General features: G+C 44.5%; 1 protein-coding gene across 1 annotated transcript in view; it reads right to left on the bottom strand.

The window, feature by feature from the left end:
- Positions 1-20,884, bottom strand: part of LOC126355300 (beta-alanine transporter-like) — a 602,272-nt gene that overhangs the window by 44,578 nt on the left and 536,810 nt on the right. The gene's annotated exons all lie outside the window — the stretch shown is intronic.

Here is a 20,884-nt window from a genome sequence, read left to right as displayed (position 1 = left end):
AGACCCCTGATGGTAATCGAGGAGCAATAAATAAGTTGTAACCGCAGCTGGACCTTCTTCTGCTGTACATCGCATCATCCTACAGCAGAGAGTCCCTGTCCACAACCAGCCACCTTCGAAATAAAATTGTAACAGATGGTGCACAAGCCAGCCACCCTTCGGACCGTAACGACTGGCGTCAGAAGCAGTGCTGAGGATGAGGATGGATGACAACAGGAAGGCAGCACCTGGATCCATGTTGGTGCAATCTGACACAGAAATGCAGGTAAATTCCGAATTTATAGCTGTTTTGGGCCTGTCTGGTCGTTTCCCTAACGTTTCTCTTTCCTTTTTATTTGCTTTTCGGGTAATTGGTATACTAGTATTTATTATTAAACATTCAATATAGCTCAAGACGTTTCAGCTCAGAGTGCGATCCAGCAGTTGAGAGATGAAGTAGCTCATGTGCAGATGGAACTGGGACAGTTAACGGAGGGAAGGAGGAAACCATCCTTTCTGAGGCACCGAGCTTTGACGCTGACAGCGCTTCATTGGTCGTCTCACTTTCTCGTAAATTAGAAGACAATGTATTTGTGACATCTTGGATATTCGGGAACCCAGCCAGATGTTCGCGTCGTTCTCGCACGATATTTCAACAGCGTGCCTAGCTGTCTTTTTCAGGTGCTACCTGAGACTGTTCCTTGGATCGATCGAGTCCAGTATTTATTCCTGGAAGGAGCTGGGCGTTCCCTCCACGCCGAGTTGAGTGTTCCGTCTGTGGTCCGCACCCGCCAGACTCGGCGCCGAGCAATTGTCTCCAAATCCCCGCCAATCGCCTAATCACCTGGATGCTCATGTAACTTAGCACTTTGCTGCTGTGAGGATTCACCCGTCACCACGTCCAGTGAGGGGTCAACAGAGGACTTCTTCTCTATGAACGGTGGAAGGTGACACCACTAGAAGTACATACAGGTACCACTATCAGACCACCCAAGCGTTGACCGGTGAATGCGAGCAGTAGTGTCATTGGATTGTATGCTCAATAACCAGAGCCTGACTAAACAGGGTATGCCCCAATGGAGTATCTACTTTGCCCGTCACCAATCACTTGCAGTTTCCAGGATGCACGACTGGAAACAAACAACAATAAATAATGTATATATTTGCAGACTGAAGTGATGAATGAAAATCTGAACTAAGGCCCAGATTCGAACCCAGTTCTCCTCCTCACTACGAATATGCGCCAACCGCCATGCCACCGTGGCACAATGGTTTTGCACAACTGCTGGTGCTACTCTAGACTCCTCCCTCCTCAGTCCAAATTCCCACAGATGCCACAGCCAACTTGGTATTCCCTCTACACTTGACCAGCATTACAGAGGCTCTGCAACTGTATTGCAGTAGTACCTCAGCATTGGACTACCTTGCTGGCTAAGCTGTTTGGTTTGGCAAGCACGAAAATAAGCAGCAGAAGTTTTCGCCTTATGGAGGTGGGCATTACCTTGCTAGAATCTAAGCCCAGAATGGATTGCTCTCAAGCGCCACAAAACAGGGAGTAGACTTTCGTCAACGTTCTACTGTGCTGTAATGGTGCTGGGATTGAAAGGAAAAGGGTCCTGCTACTAAATCATACGGCACCCCTGGTTGTCGGACTGTATGGGGTGCCAATCTGGTTGGCATCCCAGCAGTGTCCAAGATGTCTCCCGTCACGGCTTCGGCCTAGAATCTTATTGACTGAACTAGAAATGTCTTCAGTGATCACCTTCACTTCGAACTGAGCCAAGATGACCAGCAAAGATGTGTATGGAGGCACCCCAGAGAGCAAATGGATAACATCAACCTGATTGTCGCCCATCATATGGCCCGACAACAGGAGTGATGGTCTGGACTGCCATTTCTGTTCATAGGAGGAGCCCTTTGGTTCTCGTCCATGGCACCCTTATAACACAGAGTTACGTCAACAACATTGTACCTCCCATTTTGTTGTCCTTCATGGCAAGCCATCCTGAGCTTCCACTTCAGCCAGACAATGCTCACCCACACAAGGCGAGAGTTTTTACTGCTTCTCTTTGTGGTTGATAAATGCCAGCAAGGTCACCTGATCTCCCCAACAGTTGAGAACGTTTCGAACACTTTGGGCATGGCCCTGTAACGAGTTCGGGGTTTTGACAATCTAATGCACCTTTTGGACAGAATTTGGCACAGTGAACTCAGGAGCGCATCCAGCTAACTATCGATGCCAAACCGGTTCATGAAAGACTGCCCAACAGGTCGAATCACCAGAATAAGGCACAAAATTTTCGGTTAGGGTGCGTGGGGCAACCTCGGTATTGTTCATGTGATCATACGAAATCGCACCCCAGGTCGTATATTCAGGTGTAGGTCCTGTGTGTCTAGAACGCAGACAGATTGGCTGCAGTTCCTGAACTGGCCTCCTCCTGACCAACACACGGCCATCACTGTTACCGAGGCAGAACAAGCTTTCATCAGAAATCATAACAGACCTTCACCCTGTCTTCCAAGGAGCTCTCGCTTGATACCATTGAAGTAGCAAATAGCACTCCGTCTTCAGGCCACAAGTGGCCCATCGGGACCATCAGACCGCCGTGTCATCCTCAGTTGAGAATGCGGATAGGAGGGGCATGTGGTCAGCACACCGCTCTCCCAGTCTTTATGATGGCTTTCTTTGACTGGAGCCGCTACTATTCGGTCGAGTAGCTCCTCAATTGGCATCACCCGGCTAAGTGCACCCCAAAAAGCGGCAACAGCGCGTGGCGGATGGATGGTCACCCATACAAGTGCCGGCCACGCCCGACAACGCTTAACTTCGGTGATCTCCCGGGAACCGTGTATCCACCGCGGCAAGGCCGAAGTAGCAAATGGCGGTGGTTTAGGGCCAGTGGAATGCAAGCTACAGGTCATCTGGCACGAAACAGTCCTTGAAGTAACCGATTTGTAAAGTTCGTTGTGTCACTGTGGTGCCAACTACTGCTCATACTGCTGCTGCAGATGAAGTACAATTCGCCAGCGCCATACGCTGAACGTGATGGTTTCTCTCTCGGTAGTGTTAAGTGGCCGTCCGGAATCAGATCATCGTGTGACCGTAGAATCACGTGATGACCGCTGCCAGCAATAATGTACAGTGCCTGAATTCCTACCAGGAACATCCAGCTTCTCATAGCAATATTACACGACTTCCTTCATATCCAGTGAGGTGTTGACAATGCGGTCTTTGTCGTCTTAAAGGCATTCTTGACTAACAACAACTCACTACGTCCAATCTCAAAGACAACTAGCGCTCACGACCGTTATATCGTGTAATTAAAACAAACCTGATTTGCATCCTCACAGTTGGCACGGTTAGAGCCACTCTTAAGCGATTTGCGCGAAATTTGAACATCATCTTTCAGATGTAGAAATACGCCTGCTGGCTTTCGTTAATGTCGCACAACTCTTTCTTGGTGTTGCGATACTTTTTTCCCTTAGTGTATATTTGACATTGCGTTAGATGTTTGTGTTGTGTTTATCACATGTTATTGTGATTTCTGTGTTTAAGGTTTTCTCTTTACTTGCAACGAATGCGATGACGCAATCGATATATTGCGCTGGGCAAAGCCCAAGAATTATGTTCACACTTTTACCTCTTTCGTGGAGCGGCCTTATATGTACAGTCTAGTGCACACAGAATGACGTGTTGCATAGTCATACTGCTCGCTATACTTCCACCAAGCGGTCGGCCGAACGTTTATATGACTGCTATTTCCAGATTTTGCCTCTACGTTGGGTAAGGCAACGTCATCTCTTGAATCACGGTATGGACACAACTAGGTACCGATTCGTTATGAGGCTGTTGGAAGTGTGAGCTGATTAACGTTTTCGTTAAGATCCTACAGCTTTTAGCCTAACTTATTGATGTGTTTAGTTGCAGGCGAGATCGTCATATTGTAACGCACGAAGGAGGTCGTGACAGAAGTAATGTGTTTCAGTACATTTGTGGAAGTTTTCATTAATCGTTAATATTACGATACATTGCGGTATCAGAATGTATTGTATCTTTTATTCTAACATTGGAAACTCAAAGAGGTAATTTACATTTGTGGCAAAGAACACAGCTAATGTGGCTTTATGAAAGTAACTATAACATTACGAAGAACTATATGTTAAACAATCACGCTTCACATGATCTAAAAAAAAAAGACTGGATGAGACATACATGCGCCCGACTCGTAGCAATGATGTTCAATCGCTGTCACATTCAACACTGGGAAATAATACGGAATGACCAGTAAAGTAATCGAACTGCGCAAGTACGCTTGTCGAGAGTTACGGTTTTACCTCAGTAAGTGCTGCGGTCATATGACTATAGCTGTGACTGACCTCGTATGGGGATTATGGATTTGTAAGTTAACTGCTGTAGAAAAGTTCGCAATTTGATACTGCTGTGTCGACCGGACAAGACACAGCCAGGGCAAAAGTACCACAGGCGCGAAGAGCGAGCAGGTGCCTGCGCCATATAGATTCGCCACTCGCACAAATTCCACCAGCGTCACGGGCGGCGCTTAGGATGAAGACATCGACTTCGCCTCGACCAATTGCCGGCCGAGTACAATCCGCCAATGACCAGACGACAACGGGCAGAAGCCTATTCGGAAGACAGAAGAGCAGCTCTCGCCGAATTTGTTACAGATCATCTTTTAGGGCTGGCTTAGACACGGAACGTCGTATAGTGAATGAATTCTTAAGAAGTGAACAGACAATTGCTGTAAATTGCATTAACTGTGAACTGTGAAGTTTACCCACGATTATTTTCACTTAATCATTGAGGAGGGCCTTTTTTGTCGTATATTATATTCTGTGTTCCAGACTCATCATTCAACAAGTCACAAAGATAAGTAAACCTTTTAACTCATTTGTGTGACTTTGCTACTGATTTGTTGGAGTGTTGTAGAACCTTCGTTCTCCTACCCTGTTACGTGACCCTGAGGCATAGCTGTATTACAGTGGCAGGGAGAAATTGTCTTAGCGGTGTACTGCGCCCCAAGCCGTTTCACGAACACAAAAACTCACCCTCCACAGCAGTAGCGACGAGGCTTTACAAAACTGGCCACGAGGGTTTACAAAAGATACCTCCAATCGCACCCAACGGCTTATTTGCATCATGAGAAATGAAACAGTGTTGAAGAATCTCTGGCTTCAGCGACGTAAGTTAACTGTGTCTGAGTGGAGAACCAAAATGTCTAAACTGGTGTCCTATACACTGACATACCAAACAACTGTGCCCAACAAAACAAGCGCTTAGAACACATCAGAATTCCTCTATTTTAATTAAACACCTGTCTAGAAAAACTGATGACCGTCGAGGATAAGCCTGATATTAATGTTGTTGCTCTTGTGCTCGAACTTAATCAAGGAAACGTACTTACTTACATTAACTGAAATTCATGATCTTGTAGGTTTTAAATGTAAAATGTTACTGTACATCAGCCAGGGCTGTGCTGATACAAAATGGCGCACGATAGTTAGGGCAGACGTATGGGAAACAATCGGCAACTAAACTGAAAAGTTCATAAAAAGATAAACTGCTTGGAAAAGAGGAACTGAGCTTAAAGAAATGACCACTACCGTGTATGTGACTGCTGAACTTTATTTACTCGAGAGCACAGAGTCAATGAAACCAGTAGAAATAAATCAGCAAACATAAAATGTTCACGGTAGAGCTGGTAATCTTCGCCGAACTTCTAGCAATGCACTTAGACGGAATGTTACACACGAATAATGTATAACTTTTACAAGAGCTTACGGATCCGAATTCATGACTGAAATTGCGACAACACACGTCAATGATAGCCTTCATCGTTGCTAGGTAACAAAAATTACTCATGCTTTTATACTCTGCCTATTGGTTCTTTTTCTTCCAACCGCTCTAAACATAGAAAGTCATTCACTGGGTCAATGACTTTATTCCTGCTTTTAGTGTTTTCTTCTTCGTATTTACTTCAGAATTATTTTAGTTTTGTTATGGTTTCAAACCTACTTTCAGATTCAATTTCTTCATTCTTTGTGACCCCTACAAATGCCCCATTCAGATGTCGTTTCATACAACTCGAAGTTCAACATTTTCTTTCAGAAACCATGCGCGAGATTTTCCTGTTCTCTCGCTCGCTACGTGCAGCCTGTGTGGCTACAGAAAGAACTGAACAAGTCCTATTTGTAGGAAATTTAATGTAGATAAATTTTGTACTGGGATACGTTTTCGTTGGAGGCCGTAGGTTTCGAGTTGTGCAAGTGAAACGCACGAAAGAGACCCTGAAACGCATCTCCATTTCCCACATTCCGTCCCCAACGTTCAGGATTTCTAGTACGTTGTACATCGCACTCCCTCTAACTACTGTACAAAAATATGCGAATGCAGGAATTATTTCCCAAATTTTACCTTCTTTGGTCTTCACTGATTGGCCTTACCACGTCACCGCCTTAGTCGAGTAAATTTGTGTAAATTGTGTAAATTTTACTAACACTTTTGTGAATTTTCACTGCATAAAGTAAACAATTACATCGTTGTCAGGGTTAAGTTTACGTCTGCTCTCCCCGCCCTCCAGGATTTCATGCCTTAAATCTACATCTACTCCGCAAGCCACCCAACGGTGTGTGACGGAGGGCTCTTTACGTGCCACTGTCATTACCTCCCTTTCCTGTTCCAGTCGCGTATGGTTCACGGGAAGAACAACTGCCGGAAAGCCTCTCTAATTTTACATTCGTGATCTCCTCAGGAGTAATCAGTAGAGGGAAGCAATATATTCGATACCTCATCCAGATTCGCACCCGCTCGAAACCTGGACAGCAAGCTACACCGCAATGCAGAGGGCCTCTCTTGCAGAGTCTGCCACTTGAGTTTGCTAAACATCTCCGTAACGCTATCACGCTTACCAAATAACCCTGTGACGAAACGCGCCGCTCTTCTTTGGATCTTCTCTTTCTCCTCTGTCAACCCGACCTGGTACGGATTCCACACTGATGAGCAACACTCAGGTATAGGTCGAACGAGTGTTTTGTAAGCCACCTCCTTTGTTGACGGACTACATTTTCTAAGGACTCTCCCAATGAATCTCAACCTGGCACTCGCCTTACCAACAATTAATTTTATACGATCATTCCACTTCAAATCGTTCCGTGTGCATACTACCAGATTTTTACAGAAGTAACTGTTGACAGTGTTTGTTCCGCTATCATATAATCATACAATAAAGGATCCTTGTTTCTATGTATTCGCAATACATTACATTTGTCTATGTTAAGTGTCAGTTGCCACTACCCGCACCAAGTGCATATCCGCTGCAGATCTTCCTGCATTTAGCTGCAATTTTCTAATGGTGTAAATTCTCTGTATACTAAAACATCATCCGCGAAAAGCCGCACGGAACTTTTGACAGTATCTACTAGGTCCTCTTGAAATAATATTTCCACATTATAATTCCACACTTTTACTTGTTGTGATAGATTCCCACGTGGTGCTACGCTGCTTGGTTCCAACGTTGTAGGTACCTGTCTAGAAATGGTTCCAGTTATCACCATTATATGTGAATACCACGTGTCACAGGAAGATGGACTTGTGATGCAGCTTCGGACTCTGGAAACATAATCCACCATTGTGTATAGGAGACGAAGTTACAATGAAAGACACCATTAAAACGTGGCACCTCCAGGTACTGTGGCCCATGATTGGTTGGATAGTTCTTATGATACACTTCAGTTGAGGAAAAATCGCAGCTTTGCGATGTAGCTTTGACAATGTGTAGCAGTTGACACGAAAGCTGTAGATTTCATTTTCTTGTGTTTATGAAAACATGTTAGTTTTACAGCAACTCGTACTCACCTGGCCATGGCGAGCAGGAGGGTGTTCTTGAAGAGGTTCCAGCTAGAGAAGATGGCCAGGTAGCCGACGCGGTCCCGCTTGGCCTTGGCCACGCGGTGCAGCACCTGCAGGGTGAACGGCGGCAGGCTGGAGTCGTTGGTGGCGGCAATCCGCCGCAGCACGCTCAGCGCCTCCTCCTCGCGGCCCCTGCACGTCAGCCAGCGCGGCGACTCGGGGAACCACCTGCAGGAAACCACCTGTCTCGCAATATTTTACGTTATAAACAGAGCAGGAAGACTCGTAGGATTGAAGTTCACGTTTTTCCAGAATCTATTTCATTCGAGAAGGAGTACTTTGTTAGTTGAAAAAGTTAGAGGTGGTGTAATCCTGAGACTTTTCTGCAGTGTGCTGTGTTTTCCAATTCCATAGAAAGAAAGAACGTATAATTATGTTCCAGTATAAACTCCTGTCTGGCGAGAGATGGGGGTTGCACCCCTCTACCACCTTCCACATTTACAAATCCTTAATCCGTCCCATCCTCTGTTATGCCAGGTGCCCCGCCCCCCGCCCCCCAATTCTATAAGTCACTCCACATCCTTGAGCGCCATGCACTCCGCTTCACCTTCTGTATACACCTTCCGTCCCCCATGCAGACGATGGCCGGGGTGGCCGTGCGGTTCTAGGTGCTTCAGTTTGGTACTGCGTGACCGCTATGGTCACAGGTTCGAATCCTGCCTCGGGCATGGATGTGTGTGCTGTCCTTAGGTTAGTTAGGTTTAAGTAGTTCTGAGGTGTAGGGGACTAATGACCTCAGATGTTAAGTCCCATAGTGCTCAGAGCCATTTGAACCCACACAGATCCTCTACAACCTCATTCCTTTCCCCCAATGTGCTCCTATTCCTCGAACATATCCACATACTGTGCACCTCCCGCCACCTTGATCCCCCTCACCCCCTGGTTGCTCCTCTCCTCTCCAATCCCCGCCCTCTGCCACGTCTTTACTGTTGTGTCCCCCCTACCCTCCAACTCTACATCATTCATCTCCTTTCCCAAGGTGGCTTCCATCAAATCCCCCTCCCGGATAATGCCCTCTGTCCCTCCATTTAACCCTCCTATCAACTCCGATTCCCACCCCCACTCCTTTCCTCTGTCCTGTCCCCGGACTCCCCCCCCTTACATCCTGTTTTCTCCCCATCTCCCCAATTCCCCCCCCCCCCGTCCTTTTGTATATCCCTCCTCTGCCTTTCCCCACTCCCTGTCGCGTCTGCCCAGCACCTGCCCCCCTCTTATGGGTCCACGTCCTCCAGCGGCTCCTTTCCCCCCTCCTCCGCACTTCTTTTTTTCCTCTCCTTCCCCTCTTCTCCTTTCCCGTCATCTGTCCAGGTTCCCCCCATATCCCTCGGCTGTGGTATAACATATTGGTGCCAATTTTAGTGCAGTGCTCAAGTGAATGGTCAGTGTTGCAAAATTGAACCATGTTGTCGCAAGGTGTGAATTTTATATCTCTTGCGAACAGAAACCAGACTGTCACTGTATTTTATCAGCATCATCAACCCTTTGTTCTATGTTTTCAGTTCCACGATTTTCCGCCATTTTACCATTTAAGGCATCGATGTTATTGCCTGCTTTCATTATTTATTATCTTCCTCTTTTTAAAACAAATTCTGTAGGTGGTCCTGGTGCCATGACAGGTTACCAAGCTATAAAGCCTGGAAATATAGCCACCCTGTCGGCCAACTCCGCAGGGACTACGTTCTCCCAGAGTACACACACAGTGCTGCATCATTTCTGTGTTCATAAAACAATGGAGAGACGCCCTCCATCAATTGCCCCCTCCCTCTCTGCTGCAGACCACTGAAGGTACTTCTTCAAATGGTTCAAATGACTCTGACCACTATGGGACTTAACATCTGAGGCCATCAGTTCCCTAGAACTTAGAACTACTTAAACCGAACTAACCTAAGGACACCACACATATCTGTGCCCGAGGCAGAATTCGACCCTGCGACCAGAGCGGTCTACTTCTACATCTACATCCACACTCCGCAAGCCATCTGACGGTGTGCGGCGGAGGGTACCCTGAATACCTCTATCGGTTCTCCCTTCTATTCCAGTCTCGTATTGTTCGTGGAAAGAAGGATTGTCGATATGCCTCTGTGTGGGCTCTAATCTCTCTGATTTTATCCTCATGGTCCCTTCACAAATATACGTAGGAGGGAGCAAAATATTGCTTGTCTCCTTAGTGAAGGTATTTCTCGAAATTTCAACAAAAGCCCGTACCGAGCTACTGAGCGTCTTTCCTGCAGAGTCTTCCACTGGAGTTTATCTATCACCTCCGTAACGCTTTCGTGTTTACTAAATGATCCTGTAACGAAGCGCGCTGCTCTCCGTTGGATCTTCTCTATCTCTTCTATCAACCCTATCTGGTACGGATCCCACACTGCTGGGCAGTATTCAAGCAGTGACGGAACAAGCGTACTGTAACTTCCTTCCTTTGTTTTCGGATTGCATTTCCCAAGGATTCTTCTAATGACTCTCAGTCGGGCATCTGCCTTACCGACGATCAAATTTATATGATAATTCCATTTTAAATCACTCCTAATGCCTACGCCCAGATAATTTATGGAATAAGGGATGTTTCTTTCTATGTATTCGCAACACATTACACTTGTTTACATTGAGATTCAATTGCCATTCCCTGCACCATGCGTCTATTGGCTGCAGATCCTCCTGCGTTTCACTACAATTTTCCATTGTTACAACCTCTCGATGTATCACAGCATCATCCGCAAAAAGCCTCAATGAACTCTCGATGTCATCCACAAGGTCATTTATGTATATTGTGAATAGCAACGGTCCCACGACACTCCCCTGCGACACTCCAGAAATCACTCTTGCTTCGGAAGACTTCTCTCCATTGAGAATGACATCCTGCGTTCTGTTATCTAGGAACTCTTCAATCAGACAATTGGTCTGATAGTCCATATGCTCTTACTTTGTTCATTAAACGACTGTGGGGAACGGTATCGAACGCCTTGCGGACGTCAAGAAGCACGGCATCTACCTGTGAACCCGTGTCTAAGGCCGTCTGAGTCTCGTGGATGAATAGCGCGACCTGGGTTTCACACGATCGTCTTTTTCGAAAGCCATGCTGATTCTTACAGAGTAGATTTCTAGTCTCCAGAAAAGTCATTATACTCGAACATAATACTATGTTCCAAAATTTTACAACTGATCGACGTTAGAGATATAGGTCTATAGTTCTGCACATCTGTTCGACGTCCCTTCTTGAAAACGGGGATGACCTGTGCTCTTTTCCAATCCTTTGGAACGCTACGCTCTTCTAGAGCGGTCGCGCTGTTCCAGACTGAAGCACGGTACTTCTTCCGTAAACACGGAATGTGTCTTGCTTAAACTTGGATCAATAGCCGTTAGACAGTATTGCGATACTCGGCTTCATTCCATGATTCTTCAGTGCTTTTGCTGCGAGATGCCAGTGTCACGTATCCTCCATTACTGACATAAGCATCTTCGCGCTATCCCCGTTTGCATACCAAACAGGCTCTCTCTTGTTGAACTCCTAATCGTTTCTCTCGTTTCACTGGACGATCTAAAGAAACCGCTCCGAACACTAACGGACTTGATATCTGTGGTCATCAGTCCCCTAGAACGTAGAACTACTTAAACCTAACGAACCTAAGGACATCACACACATCCATGCCCAAGGCAGGATTCGAACCTGCGACCGTAGCGGTCACGCGGTTACAGACTGAAGCGCCTAGAACCGCACGCCCACACCAGCCGGCCTATTTATCGTCCATGTTTCACTTCCATACATGGCTACACTCCATACAAATACTTTAGAAACGACTTCCTGACACTTAAATATATATTCGATGTTAACAATTTCCTCTTCTTCAGAAACGCTTTCCTTGCCATTGACAGTCTAAATTTTATATCCTCTCTACTTCGACCATGATCAGTTATTTTTCTCCTCAAAATAGTAAAACTCATTTACTACTTTAAGTGTCTTAGTACCTAATCTAATTCCCTCTGCATCACCCGTCTTAATTCGACTACATTCCATTATCCTTGTTTTGCTTTTGTTGTTGATCTTATATCCTCTTTTCAAGACACTATCCATTCCGTTCATCTGCTCTTCCAAGTCCTTTGCTGTCTCTGACACAATTTCAATGTGATCGGCGAACCTCAAAGTTTTTATTTCTTCTCCATGGATTTTAATACCCACTGCTTGCTCAATATACAGATTTAATAACATCGGGGAAAGGTTACAACCCTATCTCACTCCCTTCCCAACCACTGCTTCCATTTCATGCCTCTCGACTCTTGTAACTGCCATCTGGTTTCTGTACAAATCATAAATAGCCTTTCGCTCCCTGTATTTTACCCCTGCTTCCTTTAGGATTTGAAAGAGAGTATTCCAGTCAACATTGTCAAAAGCTTTCTCCAAGTCTACAAATGCTAGAAACGTAGGTTTGCCTTTTCTTAATCTAGCTTCTAAGATAAATCCTAAGGTCAGTATTGCCTCACATGTTCCAACATTTCTACGGAATCCAAACTGATCCTCCCCGAGTTCCGCATCTACAAGTTTTCCCATTCGTGTGTAAAGAATTCGCGTTGGTATATTGCAGCTGTGTCTTATTAAACTGATAGTTCGGTAATTTTCACATCTGTCAACACCTGCTTTCTTTAGGATTGGAATTATTATATTCTTCCTGATGTCTGAGGGTACTTCGCCTGTCTCATACATCTTACTCACCAGATGGTAGACTTTTGTCAGCACTGGTTCTCCCAAGGCCGTCAGTAGTTCTAATGGAATTTTGTCTACTACGGGGGCCTTGTTTCGACTCATGTCTTTCAGTGCTCTGTCAAACTCTTCGCGTAGTATTGCATATCCCATTTCATCTTCATCTACATCCTCTTCCGTTTTCATAATATTGTTCTCAAGTACATCACCCTTGTATAGACCCTCTATATACTTCTTCCACCTTTCTGCTTTCTCTTCTTTGCTTAGAACTGGGTTTCCATCTGAGCTCTTTATATTCATACAGGTGGCTCTATTTTCTCCAAAGGTCTCTTTAATTTTCCTGTAGGCAGTGTCTATCTTACCCCTAGTGAGATAAACATCTAGATCCTTACATTTGTCTTCTAGCCATCCCTGCTTAGCCATTTTGCACTTCCTGTCGATCTCATTTTTGAGACATTTGTATTCTTTTCCCTGCTTCATTTACTGCATTTTTATATTTTCTCCTTCCATAAATTCTTTATTTCTTCTGTTACCCAAGGATTTCTACTAGCCCTCATCGTTTTACCTACTTGATCCTCTGCTGCCTTCACTACTTCATCCCTCAGAGCTATCCATTCTTCTTCTACTGTAGTTCTTTCCCCCATTCCTGTCAATTGTGCCCTTATGCTCTCCCTGAAGCTCTGTACAACCTTTGGTTTAGTCAGTTTATCCAGGTTCCAGTCTCCTTAAATTCCCACTTTTTTGCAGTTTCTTCAGTTTTAGTCTACAGTTTATAACCAATAGATCGTGGCCAGAGTTCACATCTGCACCTGGAAATGTCTTACAATTTAAGAACTGGTTCCTAAATCTCATTCTTACTATTATATAATCTATCTGATACCTTCTAGTATCTCCACGTTTCTTCCATGTATACAACATTCTTTTATGAGTCTTGAACCAAGTGTTAGCTATGATTAAGTTATCTCTGTGCAAAACTCTACCAGGCGGCTTCCTTTTTAATTTATTAGCCCCAATCCAATTTCGCCTACTATCTTTCCTTCCCTCCCTTTTCATACTCTCGAATTCCAGTCACCCATGAATATTAAATTTTCGTCTCTCTTCACTACTTGAATAATTTCTTTTATCTCATCATACATTTCTTCAATTTCACACTGATGATGAAGGGAAAAATGGAGGATCTGCTGGGCGCAATGAGATGAGGGAGAAGGGAAGAAGTGAAGGAGGGGAAGAGAGTGGGGGAGACGGGCAGGGGGCCTCGCCGAGGAGGGCAGAGGAGGGAAGGATGTGGGAGAGGGAAAAGAGTCAAGGATAGTATGCGGTGACTGAGGGGGGGGGGGAGGAGGAAAATCCGTTCTGGGAGAAGGAGGGGAGAGGAAAAGGTGGCTCTGGGGAGGGGGGGAACAAAGTGTGGTTAGATGGAATGAAGGGTATATGTCGTGGCAAAGTTCAAAATGCGGGAGGGGAGGTGCTGGAAATTGCCTTTATGAAGGAAATGGGGGGTGCAGAGGTTGAGAGAGGAAGTGACACAGCGATACAACTGTGCCAGACACTTGTTGTCTTATATAGGCTTTGCTGAGCGCAGCGCCGTTTTCTGTCTGTTTACATATCTCTGTATTTGAATATGTATGTGTATACCAGTTCCTTTGGCGTTTCAATGCGTATGCTGGATTAGGCCCATGACACATTGCAGCATATATGCAAGTAGTATGCACAACAACATAAAGTTTGTAGTAACAGAAGAAAAAGAAAACAAACTCGACATTCTGGATATAACCACAAGACATGACAATCGCAACAATGACAGGACAACAGACACAATAAATAAAGTAACCTCAAGCCAAGCACAGAATCACAATTTGATGTCAGTTAAATTTAAAGAGACCGAATGAAATTCCGCTAAACACATATGATTACCAAAAGGAGGTAGAAACTGTAAACAACATGCAAAGTAAGTTAAACTTAAGGTAAACTTAACAAAAGAACAAAGTTACAAATGGAGACACACAGGCCGGTCGTTGTGGCCGAGCGGTTCTAGGCGCTTCAGTCCAGAACTACGCGGCTGCTACGGTTGCAGGTCCAGGACCTGCCTCAGGCATGGATGAGTACAGGCATAACATACAAACATAATATACTCTTTGTGTGATATTCACAACTGTGGCTAATTGTATGACTAATCAGTCCGTTCCATTTGCACTTGACGAATCCTTTATTTGGATGAAATAATTGACACAACCCAGATTTCAGGATACAGATTCCATCTTCAGGCTGTAACGTCACAATAGGTTTCGTTACATTGTTAAAATCAGTGTTATGTTGCTATCAGCTGATAGACATTATTAGTGTAAATTCAATTACTTTACATAATTAATGAACAGTGAAGTAATCTCAGCCCCAAATTACATGCATGTAGAAACAATTATGGATCAAAGTCTATTACATTTCTCCACCTCTCCTTAAAGTACGTGGTCAGGTGTGAATGTTTTGAGTGTGGTAGCAGACAAACCAGAAATGTAGTGTGTCTGAGAATCTTCCACCAACTTCAACACAGTTAGTGGAAGGCAAAGAGCAGGAACAGGATGGTTATACCAGAGGTGCAAAGTGTAAAAAAAAAAAAACGTTTTGTTACCAGAGGTTGGTCATGGGCCTCCCCCACCACCTCGCGCTGCTCCGGAGAAAGAGCCGCGCAACGATTACGAGGAGCTTTTTGGGAGACAGGTAAGCGACCAGACGTTCCTTCAGATATAAGAATAATCTTCTCCGTTCGAGATTTCCGTTGCGACCCGCCACGCGGTGCATAGTTTCAAACTGCCACCACCGAGAAAGATAATAGAGGGAGTTGTAGCCAGTTTTTGCAATTGCTGAACATTTATGCTAGCGTGTGTCGATGTTTAACAACTTATTGAAAATTTTGTGACTAGTGTAGCTTTTCTAAGATGAATCGTTTCGTATTCAAGCACTTCGCGCTGGAGATACCAGCCACGACTCCTGCTCGGTGCCAGCCACTGTTCACAAAAAATGTGCATAGAGAAATAGTTACGATATTTGCATTTCAGTGATAACTCAGGGCACGTGCAGGTATCAGCATAGTAGTAGTGACCACTTGCTCTCCAAGATTTTCCTTCCCCCCACAGGACGATGAAAATCAAAGGCAACACAGCTTGTAAAAAAGAGTAATAATATATGTGCATGGTTAAATAATATTTGTCCATATTTAAATGAAAATTCAAAACAGGATTAGTGAAATGTGTATTAAAACGATTGTTAAGAAGTAACTTCGTAAATTTGTCTAATGTTGGTTAAAATAAAATTAACTTTGTTTTTCGAAGTAATTTCCGTTCTAGACTTGCTCATTTAAACCGTACCTAAGAAAAGAGAGTCATATCAGTGACCCCATCCCTTTACTAAAATTATTGGCACAAGACTAGATTCGTGCAGGATGTAGTTTTCTCTGACCATCCCCAAAATTACAATTGCGTTATCCGTTGCGACTTCAGATTCAATCGATAAGATTTATTCTGAACTATGATGGGCCTAAACGTCAATTCTAAAGCGGGCAGAATGGTCAGGGAAGGTTACGCTGCCGAGAGAGAAAAACTGTGCATAAGATCCTTCCCCACAGCAGGCTTATATAAAAATGAATAAAAGTAATCCCTGCTGATAAAATTAAGCAAACTCCCTTCTCAGCCTGCCTCAGACAGGGAGAATTAAAGATATTTACGATCTAAGTACCAGACGTTGGTAGCTTGCAAGGCACTACGAAAAAGGAACAAGGAAAATTAAGAGGCAGCCTTCATCAAGTTAATTAACATTAAAGGAACCCATACAAATATGCAAATCAAGTTACACCTTGACTGCATACGAGAAACTCGCAGTAGTCATGTAACAAAATCAGGAAATACAAATAGCATGCAGGTGGGGCTTGAGAAAGTTCTCTCAGTCAACCAGTACCTACTGGGTAAACGGATCCTAACTGAAACATGATAAGAATGCAACAGGAAATAATAACACAGTGTCAGAGTAACGTAACCTATGAACCAACAGTGAACGACAACACATGTGGTATGGGCTTAAGAAATGAACGTGAAGGCAATAGAAGCCACAGAATACCAATTTGCGAACCTCAAAAGTAGGTTACCACCATAAGTGCAAAGTCCGGCGCATACTGTGGAAGCCCAGGAGGACCGGCCAGCAGGCAATGCGACTCCTGGGAGAGTGGCAGCCAACGGAAGTAATACCCAGTGGTAAGAGGGAAGACTGAAGATCGTGGAGGTTGCGTGGCATTTCAGCTGTATGGCGTCAGATACTGTTTTCAAAACTCGGTTCCAGTTTTCTTTTAATAGGTTGTACGTAATATATTGTTCCTCAGCTTAGGACTAAATACAAGAGTTGTCAAGTAGAACTGGAGCAGATATATACGTCAAGAAAAATAACATACAAAGTATAAGTACACTCATGCTCATAAATTAATGATAATGCTCATACATGGTGAAACAACGCTCTGGATGGCGGTTTACGGGTTTTAATCACCTCGGGGTATGACCATGCGGTGCATTTGTCCTGCGGTAGTCGCATGGTGACGCTGGCAGCATTCCACATATGTAGAGGTGTGCTGGGGCATGCCAGAGCACGGTGCAGCGAGTAAGTGTGCACACGTTTTCAGACTTGCTTATAATGACTGTGTGTTAAAAATGGCTCGAAGAACACATATTGATGACGTTATGAGGGGTAGAATAGTAGGGCGACTGGAGGCTGGTCAAACACAGCAGGTCGTAACACAGGCCCTCTGTTTGCCACAAAGTGTGATCTCTAGATAATGGCAATTATTCCAACAGACAGGAAACGTGTCCGGGGGCTTCAGTATGGGACATCCACAGTGTACAACACCACAAGAAGACCGATATCTCACCATCAGTACCCGCAGACGGCCACGGAGTAATGCAGGTGGCCTTGCTCGGGACCTTACTGCAGCCACTGGAACAGTTGCCTCCAGACACACAGTCTACAGACGATTGAACAGACATGGTTTATTCTCCTGGAGACCTGCAAGGTGCATTCCACTGACCCCTGGTCACAGGAGAGTCCATAAAGCCTAGTGTCAAGAATACAGAACATGGTCATTGGGACAATGGTGCCAGGTTATGTTCACGGACGAGTCCAGGTATAGTCCGAACAGTGATTGTCGCCGGTTTTTCATCTTACATGAACCAGGAACCAGGTACAAACCCCTTAATGTCCTTGAAACGGACCTGTATGGAGGTCTTGGTTTGATGGTGTGGGGTGGAATTATGGACTGATGCACATACACCCTTGCATTTCTTTGTCAGAGGAACTGTAACAGTCAGGTGTATCGGGCGTCATTTTGCACCAGTATGTCCACCTTTTCAGGAAAGCAGTGGGTCCAACCTTCCCCGTGATGGATGATAATGCACAGCCTCACCGAGCTGCCATCGTGGAGGAGTACTCTGAAACAGAATATATCAGGGGAACCGAGTGGCCTGCCTGTTCTCCAGACCTGAACCCCATCGAGCGCATGTGAGATGCTCTCGGTCGACGTATCGCTGCATGTCTTCAAACCCCTAAGACACTTCAGGAGCTCCGACAGGTACTGGAGTAAGAATGGGGGGCTATACCCCAGCAGCTGCTCGACCACCTGGTCCAGAGTATGCTAACCCGTTGTGTGGCCTGTGTACGAGTGCATGCTGATCATATCCCATACTGATGTAGGAGTACATGTGCAGGAAACAGTGGCGTTTTGTAGCACATGTGTTTCGGGACCGATTTTCTTAACTTATCACCAATGCTGTGGACTTGAACATCTGTGTCCTGTGTGTTCCCTAAGTTCCTATGCTATCAATGCCAGTTTTGTGTAGTGTCACGTTGTGTGGCACCACATTCTGCAATTATCCTTAATTTATGAGCATGAATGTACTTTACAACGTACTTTATCTGCACCACACGAAAGCCAGGGGGGATAAAACAAGTCCTTATGCAATAATGCATTTAAACTTTCGAAAAGTAAAGCCTTATTATGACGGAAAAGCCAGTTCTATTGTAAAAACCGCAACGTATTTTGTTTCCAGCGCTGTTATGTGTTATACATCGATTGAGGAAGTCTTTGGCATTCGAAAATAATTTAACAAAATTTGAATCCAAGTCAGCTCATTCTGAAGTCTTGCTAGTACCGACAACTGTACCACATTCTGCAGTGGAAGTTTCCAGGAAGCTGAGAATTTAATATTTCAGAATCTTTAGGAGTCTGATAATCGGAATCAGAAGATATGACGAAACTACGAGTAAACCATGCCAGTAATGTGAATCTCGTGCCTGGAATATTTGTATGATTACAGTCCACAACGTCATGACATAGAGTGAACCTAAACTTGTAATGACAGGACAGCTAGATTATGTTCAATATTTCTTCTATACTGCTGAGAAGCTCTAGCCACAAAATTCTGGGTTAGAGCCCTAGTCTGGCACGTTGTTTTGATCTGAAGCGAGGTTTCAATATACATTGTCTGTTCAAAGATATCCGGACGCACCCATGTAACGCAAATTGACCACCAGATATCACAGGCGTTGGACTCGCCATGAAGAACTCAGGTGGATGGTTCAATTGGCTCTGAGCCCTATGTGAACTTCTGAGGCCATCAGTCCCCTAGACCTTAGAAGTATTTAAACCAACTAACCTCAGGACATCACACACATCCATTCCCGAGGACGGATTCGAACCTGCGACCGTAGCCGTCTCGCGGTTCCAGACTGAAGCGCCTAGAATCGTTCGGCCACACCGGCCGGCTGAACTGAGGTGGAGAGTACAGTGCAGTTGACAGAGAAACAGCAGACCTAAGAGCAGAATGTATCAATCAGGAGAGCTCAGTAACTTCGAACATAAACTAGCCATTGGATGCCACCTGAGTGAGGAACCCATCAGGGTCATTTCAACTTACATAAAGTTGCTCCAGACGTCTGTCAGTAATGCGATTCAAAATTGGAAACCTGAAGCAGCAACTACAGCTAAACCAAGTCGAGTCAGACCTTATATACTGACGGAGAGGGACTGGAAAGCATTGCCGATGGAGGCTGTAAAACAATGTGTGAAGGTGTTACAAAACAGAGGTGTTACAAAACAGATCAAAGATCCTATTTTATTAGCTTTTGTACTTCCAAAGGTAGAAAAAGTAGTAGGTGAAATTGGATTGGGGCTAAGAAATGAAAGAGTAGGCCGCCTGGTAGAGTTTTCCACAGAGCATAACTTAATCATAGCTAACACTTGGTTTAAGAATCATAAAAGAATGTTGTATCCATGGAAGAAAAATGGAGATACTAGAAGGTATCAGATAGATTATATAAGGGTAAGACAGAGATTCAGGTGCCAGTTTTTAAATTGTAAGACATATCCAGGCGCAGATGTGGACTCTGACCACAATCTATTGGTTATGAACTGTAGACTAAAACTGAAGAAACTGCAAAAAAGTGGGAATTTAAGGAGACTGGAACCTGGATAAACTGACTACACCAAAGGTTGTACAGAGTTTCAGGGAGAGCATAAGGGCACAATTGACAGGAATGGGGGAAAGAACTACAGTAGAAGAAGAATGGGTAGCTCTGAGGGCTGAAATAGTGAAGGCAGCAGAGGATCAAGTTGGTAAAACGACGAGGGCTAGTAGAAATCCTTGGGTAACAGAAGTAATATAGAATTTATGGAAGGAGAAAATATAAAAATGCGGTAAATGAAGCAGGGAAAAGAATACAAATGTCTCAAAAATGAGATCGACAGGAAGTGCAAAATGGCTAAGCAGGGATGGCTAGAGGACAAATGTAAGGATGTAGATGCTAATCTCACTAGGGGTAAGATAGACACTGCCTACAGGAAAATTAAAGAGACCTTTGGAGAAAATAGAGCCACCTGTATGAATATAACGAGCTCAGATGGAAACCCAGTTCTAAGCAAAGAAGGGAAAGCAGAAAGGTGGAAGGAGTATATAGAGGGTCTATACAAGGGTGATGTACTTGAGGACAATATTATGAAAATTGAAGAGGATGAAGATGAAGATGAAATGGGATATACAATACTGCGTGAAGAGTTTGACAGAGCACTGAAAGACCTGAGTCAAAACAAGGCCCCGGGAGTAGACAACATTCCATTAGAACTACTGACGGCTTTGGGAGAGCCAGTCCTGACAAAAGTCTACCATCTGCTGAGTAAGATATATGAGACAGGCGAAATACCCTCAGACTTCAGGAAGAATATAATAATTCCAATCCTAAAGAAAGCAGGTGTTGAC

This window comes from Schistocerca gregaria, chromosome 3, assembly GCF_023897955.1.
Source record: "Schistocerca gregaria isolate iqSchGreg1 chromosome 3, iqSchGreg1.2, whole genome shotgun sequence".
Classification (NCBI taxonomy): Eukaryota; Metazoa; Arthropoda; class Insecta; order Orthoptera; family Acrididae; genus Schistocerca; species Schistocerca gregaria.
This window is presented reverse-complemented; position numbering and strand designations above follow the sequence as displayed.